This window comes from Ambystoma mexicanum, chromosome 3p (genome assembly GCF_040938575.1).
Source record: "Ambystoma mexicanum isolate Mex_15411 chromosome 3p, UKY_AmexF1_1, whole genome shotgun sequence".
NCBI classification, from domain to species: domain Eukaryota; kingdom Metazoa; phylum Chordata; class Amphibia; order Caudata; family Ambystomatidae; genus Ambystoma; species Ambystoma mexicanum.
This window is the reverse complement of record NC_090925.1, coordinates 869,788,430-869,800,526: the sequence shown is the minus strand read 5'-3', so window position 1 is coordinate 869,800,526 and position 12,097 is coordinate 869,788,430.

Here is a 12,097-nt window from a genome sequence, read left to right as displayed (position 1 = left end):
ACTGCACCTGCAGGCCAGGCTTCTCAACATGCCTTTCGACAGCTCGAGGTTGTTTGGCAGCAAGACGGATGAAAATTTGGAGACGCTGCAGACATCCAAGGCAGCGGCTAAGTCCCTTAGCGCCTCCATTCAGTAACCTCAGCAACCTTATTCAGGCTCATCTTCCTGGAGAGGTTGTCCTTTTTGGTACTATTCCTCATTTGGTAGAGGAAGAGGATAGGCCGCACAGAAAGGATAAAGAAAATTCCCTTGTGGTGGACGAGGAAGGGGTGCTAGATCAGCCCCAGCAGCAGCAACTATCCCCTCAGCCAATGCTGCAGCTGCCTCTAAGCCACTCTGAGGCCTTGACCCACAAGTCCCCGGTGGGAGGCAGAATATCTCAGCATCTGAATGAATGGCGGGGCATTACTTCAGAAGCTTAGGCACTGGAAACAGTAGCTCAAGGCTACTGCCTTCCTTTTCTAAAAAGGCCTCGAGCTCATCCACCGGGAACCAACTCTGTCAAAATTCCAGGTCTGCTCCTTGTGCAGGAAATTTTAACCCTGCTAGAGAAAGGTGCAAAAGAACATGTACCTGTAGCGGAGAGGAACAAGTGTTGGTATTCCCTCTACTTTCTCATTCCCAAGAAGGACGGAGTATTGAGACCCATCTTGGAGTTGAGAAATTTGAGCAAATTCCTCAGGAAGGACAATTTCAAGATGATTACCCTTTCTCAGATCCTTCAGGCTCTCCAACTCCAAGATTGGTTGGTATCATTGGACCTTCAGGATGCTTACTTTCATGTGCCAATCCATCTCGAGCACAGAAAGTACCTGAGGTTCACGGTTGGCAGTTCTCATTATCAGTTTCGGGTCTGCCATTCGGGCTGACCTCTGCCCCGAGGGTTTTCACCAAACTGATGGCTGTAGTGGCAGCGAGTCTCAAGAGAGGGTGGATTCATGTCTACCCCTATCTAGACTATTGGCTGATCAGGGCATGTTCTCCCAAACTAGCCCTGGAACATTCTGCGTCACCTGCCACTTCCTGCACAGACTGGGCTTCTCCCTCAATTACAAGAAGTCCCATATGACACCATTACAATGACTCCCTTTTTATCGGAGCAGTCTTGGGCACTTCCTCTGGGAAAGCCTCGCCGCCCAAGGTGAGAGCTCAACACATTCTACAGACGGTGACAAAATTCCAAAATGCCTAGCGTCTGCTGGCGTACTATTTTCTGAGGTTGCTCAGCCTCATGGCATCCTTCATTTTTCTGGTGCCAGAGGACAGATTGAGAATGAGATCTCTTCAATGGGCCCTCAGAACTCAGTGGTCCCAATTTTCGGGGAATATGTCAGATCTTCTGCAAGTCCCGACCAGAGTGGCTCAAGTTCTTCTATGGTGGGCTTGCAAGGACAATATTCTCAAGAGAGAATCTTTTTGGGAACCATGGCCGTAGATAACTGTAGTGACGGACGCCTCACTCACGGGGTGGGGAGCCCACACCAGCAATCTGACAATCCGCAGTCGTTGGTCTCTGTCCGAGTCCAAACTACACATCAACCTTTCGGAGCCGAGGGCAATCAGACTAGCGCTGAGAGCCTTTCTGACCTCTCTACGGGGAAAGAATATCCTGATAATGACGGACAACACAGTGGCCATGTACTACCTCAACAAGCGAGGAGGCGCAGGGTCACTACCACTGTGCAGAGAGGCAATGCAGCACTCGTTCTGGGCAACACAAGAAGGAATCTCTCTATCGGCAGTTCACCTAGCCAGAGAGAAGAACATGGCGGCGGATGATCTGAGCAGGCAGAGCACAGTTTCCCACGAGTGGGATCGAGCTCAGGAAGTCTTTCAAGAGATCTTCACCCTTTGGGGAACCCCTCAAGTGGATCTGTTTGTGACCGAGGTGAATCGGAAGTGCGAACAGTATTGCTCAAGGGAATTTCCTCTGAGAGGAGCTCTAGGGGACGCGTTCATAGCAGACTGGGAGTTGCCACTCCTGTACGCGTTTCCTCTAGTCCCAGTTATTCCTCATGTAATCAGGAGGTTGAGGAAGTTTGGGAAAACCATGATCCTAATTGCTCCGGATTGGGCCAGAAGGACGTGGTACCCGGACCTTCTGGACATGTCCATCTGTCCTCCAATACGTCTTCCACAAAGAGAGGATCTTCCTTCGCAAGAGGAAAGTCAGGTTCTCCATCCAGAGGTCAAAACACTCAGCCCTCACGCATGGTTTCTGAGAGGCTGAGATATAAGGGTTGGGACCTCCCGGACAACGTAATGGAGATCTTGCTTTCAGCCAGAAGGCCAGCAACCAAATCTTTGTACCGGTGTCGTTGGAATAAATTCAGTAACTGGTGCAAGGACAAGAATGTGGACCCTTTTCCATGCACCACTCCTATTGTGCTGTCCTTTCTAGTGCATCTAGCCATCTGGGGCTCCAGATTGGAGCAATAAAAGGATATTTGGCCGCGCTTTCCATTTTTAAGCGCTCCTCTAAGGAGGTTTCATATTTCAAGATTCCATTAATTGTCCAATTTCTGAAGAGACTCACAAACGTGTACCCTCCAGTACCATTTCATGTCCCAGCCTGGGATTTAAATCTTGTTTTAAAGTATCTAACTGCTATACCTTTGAGCCTTTACATTCTTGCCCTTTAAGGCTCTTAACACTGAAAACTGCCCTTCTTTTGTCGCTAACATCAGCCCGCAGCTCTTTCATGCAAACCTCCTTATACCATTTTTTCATAAGGATAAGGTCCTTACAGTTAAAACATCTTTCTTGCCGAAAGTAGTTTCTGAGTTTCACTTGTCACAAAAAATAACACTCCCAACTTTCTATCCTCCGTCTCATTTGGGTAAAGAGGAGGAGAGGTTACATACACTAGACCCAAAAAGGCTCTGAGTTTTTATATATTGAGAATGGCAAAATGACGCTAAAATGACCAACTTTTCGTAGGATATACTGGCCCAAAATTGGATTTGGCGGTGATGAAACAGACTATATCCTGCTTCATTACTCTAGCTAGTGGGGAGTGTTACAGGCTAGCGGGAAAAGAACCGCTGGAAGGGCTTCAGGCTCATTCTACAAGGGGCATGACAACTTCTGCGGCTCTTCAGAAGGGGATCCCCGTGATTGACATCTGCTCAGCTGCAATTTGGGCGTCAATTCATACCTTTGTTAAGCATTACAGCTTAGACTCTTCTTCCCAGGAAGGCCTTTTCGCAAAGGCAGTACTTAATTCCATCCATGAGAAGACTAAATAGGACTCCCGCCTCCTAAATTTTCACTGCTTTGGGAGTCTATCATAGATGAGGAATACGTGGGAGGACACAATCCATTCGAAGAACAAGTTACTTACCAACTGTAATGTTCTTTCGACTGGATGTTCCTCCCACGTATTCCTCATCGCCCCTCCCAGCCTACCCCGCTGTATGATTTACGTGATTTACACTTTGCATTTTCCGAAGAGCTTACAGTCGGAAGTACGCCTGCATGGTCCCTCGATTTACAAAATGAAAAAACAGAACTGAAGCCAATGGGCGCAGCAAAAGCTATTTATATTACTGGTGACGTTGACCGCCATGGCGTACCTCGAGGGACATCGATGCCAGGACCTTGTGCACAGCGCCCTCCGCCGAGAATTTTTTTTCCGAAGCCGCACAGCTGGCGAGATATGAATATCATAGATGAGGAATACGTGGTAGGAACATCCAGTCGAAAGAACATTACAGTTGGAAAGTAACTTGTTCTTTGACACTGTCTGCTTTGAGTCAGGATGAGCAATCCTAGCCCTAGAATTCAAATGGAACGTGCATGCCTGGCGGTGGGGTAGGGGAGACATAGATGGGGCTCAAGCTTTTCCCTTCAATTAGTAACAAGCTGAAATCCTTTTGAACAAGGTCTCTTGGCTCCACCTACTCTCCTCCTCCTACTCCTACGGCTGACTCCCATCCTGACACAGCCCTCTCAAACTTTGACCTCTCCATCTCCAACTCTTGACATTCTTGCCCCTGTCATGAGGGTCCGTCTGAAGCCTTCCAAAAAGTACAACTCTTGGTACGACTTCAAGCTGGTTGCTCTTAAACAAAAGTGCAGAGCAGCAGAATGGAAATGGGAATCTTCAGGTGCACCATCTGACAAACTGACCTGCTGCCTTCCACAAAGGCAATATAGACTCTGCATCTGCTCCAAGAAAAGTCTATATTCAAGCCCGCATCTCAGCAGCTTCCAACAACACGGCTGAACATTTAAGAAAATTCAAGGAATTGGCCAACTCTACTGCTGCCTCATCCTCTACTGCACCCACCAAGGCAGTTTGCTCGGCCCTGGCTGCCCATTTCATTGCCAAATCACATGACATCCTGTCCTCTCTCTCCCACACACCTTCTCCTGCAACCACTTCCCTTGGGCACCCCTCGGCCACACCCCCCTTTCTCTCCTCCCTCTCCCCTCTCACACCTGAGGAAGTCTCTAGACAAGTCCGGTCCATGAAAGCCTCCCCCAAACAGGTGAACCATGCCCTTCTAAAACCATTAAGGACAATATTGATTCTCTTGCTCCAGCCCTGGTAGACCTCTGCAACCTCTTTCGCCACTGGAATTTTATCCACTTCTCTCAAGCACTCTCTTGTGCACCCTCTGCTCAGAAATCGCTCTGCTGACCCTTCTATCCCAGAAAACTATTGCCCATCTCTATCAATCCTTTCCTGGGCAAACTCCTGGAGAAATTAGCTATTTCTCAATTTACCCTCCATACTGAATCTGTTGGTTGTCTCCATGATCATCAGTCTGGCTGTGGGAGCATCCAGAGGCACGGAAACTGCTCTTCTGAACACCCGTGAAAACCTGCTCTCAAATCTTGACTCAACTCTCCTTCTGTCCTTGTTCTTTTCAATCTCTCTTCTGCCTTCGACACTGTAAACCACAAGGTGTGCAGTCATGTTTTCGAAAACATAAGGTCGAAAGACGACAATGTCGAAAAAAAAAAATCGAAAAAAAGTCGAATTCTTTTTTTAAAAATTATATATTTATTTTGGGGTTCGGGAATAAAAAAGGGGTAAAATAAAAAAAAAATAGAAAAAAGGGGGGTTAAGGGGGGAACTCCCCCATTTCGAAAAAACATCTTATTGAAAAAGAAATTCTATGAACCAAACCACAACATCCTGATCTCCTGTCTCTGTGATACCCTTGGCATCACAGATCGGGCCCTGGCATGGCGTGCCGCCTTTCTCTCTGACCGTCTTTCCCAGGTGGAACTTGGGTCCTTTCTCTCCTCTACCACTCTCTCCACTTGTTGCATCCCCCCAGGGGTTTAACCTATCCCTGTGGTTCTTCAATGTCTACATGGCCCCTTTGGCCTACTTGATCTCTACCTTTCAGTGTTATGTGGATGACGCACAGCTCTCCTTCAGGCTACCCCCGGCCTCTTCCTCCTCCTCGCTCATTCCATGACTGTCTGCAATTCAGTCTTGGTGTCCTGCTAGCAATCTCTGTCTCAATGCCAGTAAGACAGAGATCATCCTCATTGGGACCCCTTCCCCGTTTTCTCAATTTCCCACTGGCTGGCCTCCCTTGGCCCTGCGCCCTCACCTGCTAGTGAGGCAAAAAAAACCTGTGGTCATTCTTGACTCCACTCTCTCCTTCTCTTCTCACATCTGTAAAATGTCATACTACCAGCTGCACCTCCTCAGAGATATTCTACCTTTTTCCCCTTCCCCCAAAGGCTCACCGTCTCCAGAGCCCTGGTTCTCACTAGGTTGGACTACTGCAACAGCCTCTTTCTTAATCTGCCCACTTCTACACTCCACCCGCTACAACTCATCCAGAACAGAACCGCAAGACTCATCATTGGCCTCAATCCTAGGGACCGCATCTCTCCGGCGCTGAGATCCCTCCATTGGCTTTCTGTGGCTATAGGATCAAGTTCAAGACCCTCTGCATAGTCCACAAGGCTTTCTGGGGCCGTGGCCCACACTATCTACAATGCTCTCTTCCTGAATACTCTCCTTCTAGAGCCCTCTGCTCTGCCTTCTCCAACTCTCTGCGTGTGAGCTGTTTTTTCCAAGCAGAGATTTGGGGATAGATCTTTATCCTCTGCAGGTGCCTCCCTCTGGAACAGCCTCTCTGCCTCTCTCTGCCTTGAGCCGGAACTACTTAAGTTCCGGAAACTCCTCATGACCTTCGTCTTCTCTTCCTCGTTCTCTTTCCCGCTCCCTTGCTAACCTCCTCTCTCTTTCTCTCCAGCCACACTCCTCATCTCCCCCCCTCCCCACCCCCATACTCTGTTCAGTTTTTGCTGACTGGTCGCCTGGCTCACCTCCAGAGCCTCACTGGTCCCAGGCTTCCCGCCAGTCTTGCGCTTGCCTCCGAGCCTCTGCACTATGCCCAGCACTACTGCACTTTCAGCTTTTCGTTCCATGAGCGGGGTAACACCTGCAATTCAGTATATGTTCTATGTGAGAGGCAACATCTCTGCACTTAACCCAGGGCCCTGCTGACTCGTCACACTTGATTTCCCATTCCCCCCTCCTTTGTACCTCCGTCTGTACACTTTCATGACCTGAATTAGCTAGGCCTAGTAAACTCTGTCTTGTCCCCCCTTTGTCTCCCCTCCCTAATCTGGTTTGGCCTGTTACACTTCATGCACTAGCACTAGGTGAAATGCTGTCAGGCCTAGTACACTAGTTAGATTTTTTTGTTAGATCATTCGGAAACTTCAAGGCCTAATAAGGACTACTGATTTTCTCTTGCACCCTTCCAGCCTTGCGCTTTGAAGCACTTGACTTGTGTATAAGCGCTATACAAATAGACAATTACAATTGGCTCTCGGCCTCATGCCTTTAAATGGGTTCTTCACTGCACATCTTTGATGATCTTTAGTTGGCACAGGGCTTGGGATCTTGTTCCCATGACCACCCCCTAATCTGTGCTGCCCGAGTCACCCAAAGACATCATTGCATCTATTGCAGATTACCTCCCTCCATGGTCCCAGCTGGACCCTCCACCTATTCCTGTCTCCCAGCCACAGCAAGAGGGACTACTCTTGGGGAATTTCTTTTTAATGACATCAGAAATTGAGTACTTCCGTGACCTCTTGAGATGCATGCAACCTGATCTGCCTGGCTTTCTGTCCATCTTCGTAACCGCAAACTGCTCCAGCGATGAACCATTGCAGTAGTTCCTCTTGCAGTGAGATTGCCTGCTCCTCAGACTCCCCAGGAACTCCAGTTCTGATTCCGAAACAGACAGTGGACCCTTCTCAGTAACCAGTAATCGTGTCCTGGCCTACTTGTTTCAGAACAAAGCCATTTGGGGACAACAGCACTGGTTACTCCTATTCCTTCACCAAGCAAAACAAAACAAATTATGGCTGGAAGGTTTTGAATTAATTTTTGTCACGCCCTCTCACACAACCCATCTCTCACTTTCCCCCTCACACCTGTCTCTCTCATCAGGTGCTTCTCGCCACCGTATTCTCCGTTCACATCAGCGGGGGAAGCACGGCAGGCGGGATACCATGTTGGGCGGACCCGCCTCTTTTCGCCCTTTTCCGCGTTGGCGGTTGCCATGGCGCCTCCTGCACAGCCGGCGATGCCAGGAAGTACCGGCAGCCCCAATCGCTGGCCGCGTTGCGCGAGCGGTCACGTGATGCGTCACGTGACACTGCTCGCCGCTTCAAAAGAAGCCGGCAAACAAGACACTTTGCTTCACAGCTACTTCTTCGGAGGACTGCCAGGCGTTACCTTTTGCTTCTTGTTACTCTCCTTGCCTCGACCTTGGAACGCTTCGCTTGGACCTGCTCTCGGATTACCCTTGGACTCTGGCGTACTCTCTGATCTCCCGGACATCTGACACCTGTTTGTACTCTGGACTTGCTTTTTGGATTACCCTTCTGTTTCTGCAAACCTCGGATTGCTTCAAGTTTTTCCACGGATCCAGTCTTGCTCCACCCGGTGCTTTCAGGAGTGCCAACTACATCATCTCAGCCTGCTGTGGGTTCCCCTGCTGTCTGCATAGGTTTCTTACCTATACTCCACCCCTTTTAGGTAAGCTGGTGTCACTGCATCCGTTTGCTCCTTCTGCCAATTGCCAATTGCCTTTGTGTGTTTCCTTGATTATAACCCTTTGCCTTACAGCACTCAGGGGTCCTTCCGGCGTTCCCGGTACCAGGCTGACGACGACACTCCCACCTGTGGCCTCAAAGATTGCTAGGGCAGTATTTTACATTCTGCTCGAGCGGTACTTGGGGATGGAGGCATTACATAACTGCACGACCATCAAGTCGGTGTCAGGATTAGTCAGGCGAGTACAAAGACAGCGAATATGGCAAGGGAAATGTGCACCCAGGAACTACGACTCAGGTATGCTAGAACCCAGGAGTGCAAATAGAGTGTGACATCAAAACCAATATATGAAAAGGGATGTGGGGTAAGCACCTGACCGCGAGGAAAGTCGGCAAGCGCCTTACCCCCAATTGCTGTTACAGGTACTGACAGCGCTAAACCCACGTGGAGGGCAAGCAATGACAGGATCTGTGTACTAACACTCTTGATGGTATTACAGAAGGGAACTTAAGAACTGTACTCACGAGGACGAGATAAAACTCTTGAATGTCAGCTAGCCCACGAATCCTGTTGAAGAAACTGGGACCCCGAAAGGCTAGAACAGCAATGGAAGGAAAACTAAATACCTAAGTGGGAATAGTGTCTACAAAATAGTGAGGAAAACATAAGCATTCACACAGGAGCTAGCTACTACCGCACACCACACCTAATAATCAAAGGGAAAATAAATGCAGAAGTGCAGTGGAAAACATGGAATGGATCCTCTAGAAAGTAAGGATCAGGAGCAGGGAAAAACGAAATAACCTATGCAAACTTCTCCCTACCCCTCCAAGGAAAAGACAGGAAACTAAACTAAGAGGAAGGCTAAGGCAAATGGGTAACAGCAGCAAAGGACAGAGTCAAAGAAATATAGAACACAGACAAACTGGGCTGCATCTAAAAGGGGAAAGCACTGAGAATTGCTGCCTGCAAACAGAGGAAGACAAAAAGGGAAATCAAGGGAGCAGAAATCAATTAGCTCATGAATCCGAAATTCAGGGCGGAGGAAACAAGAAAACAGGAACAAGGAAGTAGGTACAAAGGCAAGGAACCAGGAACCAGGGACTAGCCAAAAACAGGAACACTGCAAACGATGACCAGCGCTGGACTGAAGTGAGACTGAGGCTTTTAAAGCTGTTTAACGAGCACACGCCTCAGGTGTGCTAACTGCTGCACCTGCAGCCACAGGTGTTGCCTATCCTCCACCCAACCTTGTCCTGCAAGGGTGGAGGTGGAGCAGTGGGCCAGGCATTCTGGGAAGCACAGTCATTTGGTTAAAGAAGCATGCTGGCTGCCAAAAACCTGGAATGGATCCGGAAGGGAAGTAGTTTGGAAAATAGGGATTTAGCGCTCCCAATTCATTACAGCACTGTGGCATTAGGTTCGGAGGAAATGTCCAGCAAGGAATAAGCCCCAAAACATGCCCCCAAGTGGCGGGAACGGGAGCGAAGGGAGCGAGTCGTGACAGTCGGACCCATCAAGTTAGAACAGACTGTGAAGCCTTATGGTCGTCCCGTTATGGATGTTTCAGCCGGGGACCCTGTGACTGCCTTAATGCAAGCAGTGACATCGCTTAGGACAGATATGGCAGCTGCTACCACTGCCCTCCGCACTGACCTGGCCACTGCCACCACTGCACTGAACCACCGTCTTGATGCCATGCAAAGCACACAACATCCCTTACCTGTTGACGCCGAGTTCGGCGATGCTACCCCATCCCAAAACCCGATCCCCGTCACACCACCCACTCTGCCAGCCCAGTCTGTGGTGGTTCAGACCCCATTTCCTCTAGCAGCCCCTGAGAGGTATCAGGGGGATCCCTTGAAATATCGCACCTTCATAAATCAGTGCAAACTGCATTTCTTGTGCCGACCCCAGGCTTTCTCTGATCCGGTCTCTAAGGGGGCTTTTCTTCTCTCCCATTTGTCGGGTGTGGCAGCCACGTGGGCTAACCCATTGTTGGAGGGCAACCATCCTGCTCTGTACGATTTCGAGTTATTGACCCAAGAAATGGCCAAGGCTTTTGACACTAGATATAAAGCCCAATCCAGAGACATGGAACTCTTAGATCTTACTCAAGGCCGATCCACCCTCATTGAATATATCGCCAAGTTCAACCAACTCGCTACTGAGACCTCCTGGCCAGAGAACAAAAAAGCAGTGATCTATTATCGGGGCTTGTGTGGTTCCATGAAGGATGCTTTATCTGTGGTGCCTTCTCTTCCCTCACTCTATATCGACCTAGATGATTTGACCTTGCAAATCGACGCCAGGGGGGCAGAACGTAAGGGGGAAGCAGGGATATCCCATACCTCTCATTACCCCATTGTTAGACAAACTCACTCATGCCACGATCTACACCAAACTGGATCTTCGGGGAGCGTACAATCTCATACGCATGCGTGATGGAGATGAATGGAAGACGGCCTTCTGCTCACGACAAGGGTTGTTTGAGTATACAGTTATGCCGTTTGGCCTCTGTAATGCTCCTGCTACGTTTCAGCACTTCATGGATGACATATTTGGCGATATCCTGAACGCTTACGTGGTAGTGTACTTAGATGACATATTGGTTTTCTCTTCCTCCCTCGATGAACACATCACGCATGTCAAGGAAGTGTTGTTGCGTCTCCAAGCCAACACACTATTTGCTAAACCCGAGAAGTGCATTTTCCACACCAGTCAGGTTGAGTTCTTGGGGTTCCATATCTCTCCCGGGGGTCTCTCTATGAATCAGTCCAAAGTCCGGGCAATCAACGAATGGCCAATTCCGACCACACTCAAGCAACTGCAGTCATTTTTGGGTTTCGCTAACTTTTACCGACGATTCATTGCTGGGTTCTCCTCTATTGTAGCACCCCTCACTGCGCTCACTAGCCCTTCCGTCCCCTATGTCTGGTCCGTGACACAACAAAACGCTTTTGACTCTCTGAAAACTATGTTCACCACTGCTCCGGTGTTACAACACCCTGACCCTGAACTCCCGTTTGTCCTCGAGGCAGACGCATCCTCCTATGCACTAGGCGCTGTACTGTCCCAACCATGTCCTGCCACTGGTCGTTTGCATCCGGTTGCATTTCACTCTCGTAAATTCACGGCAAGCGAATTGCACTACACAGTCACAGAAAAAGAACTATTGGCCATTAAGGACGCTCTACAGACCTGGAGACACCACCTCCTGGGCGCAAAACACCAGACGGTGGTGTTCTCCGATCATAAGAATCTCCAGGACCTTGCCTCTCTGAAATGTACAAACAGCCGACAAGTATGTTGGCATCTCTTCTTTGCCGCGTTCGACTTCGTGGTCAAACATAGACCTGGTGTTGGGCATGGGAAAGCAGACGCTCTGTCTCGTTCCCCTGGGGGGGAGGTTCTCCCATCCTTCCCTGAAACCTTGTTGAGTGAGACTCATGTAGTTTGTGTCTGCACACCGTCACCTTCTTTACAGTCCACCATACGACAGTGGGTCTCCCGCTATCCACAATCACTAACAGAATGGGATCCGGTTATGCAGGATGGGCTGCCCTTTGTACACGGGAAGCTCTTTCTTCCCACAAGTGAAACCAGGAACCTGGCGCTAGAGTGGTCTCATGATGCTGCCATTAATGGTCACCCCGGGCAGCATCGTACTCTGGAACTACTCAAACGCTGGTGTTGGTGGCCGACTATGAAACGCGACGTACAGAACTACGTCAATACCTGCTCAGTCTGTGCCCAGGGCAAGTCACGCAGGGGCCGACCTTTGGGTCTTCTTCTTCCTCTCCCGGTTCCTCCACGACCCTGGCACACGGTCTCAATGGACCTGATTACCGACGTCCACGTACACAGGGTTTCGATACTATTTGGGTCATTGTCGACTCGTATACCAAACTGGCCCGTTTCATACCATGCAAGGGGGTACCCTCAGCCCCGGCCTTAGCCAAGCATTTCTTTAGGTCTGTGTTCTGTCTCTTTGGCCTGCCCCATGTTTTGGTGTCCGATCGAGGCACACAGTTCACCTCCCGTTTCTGG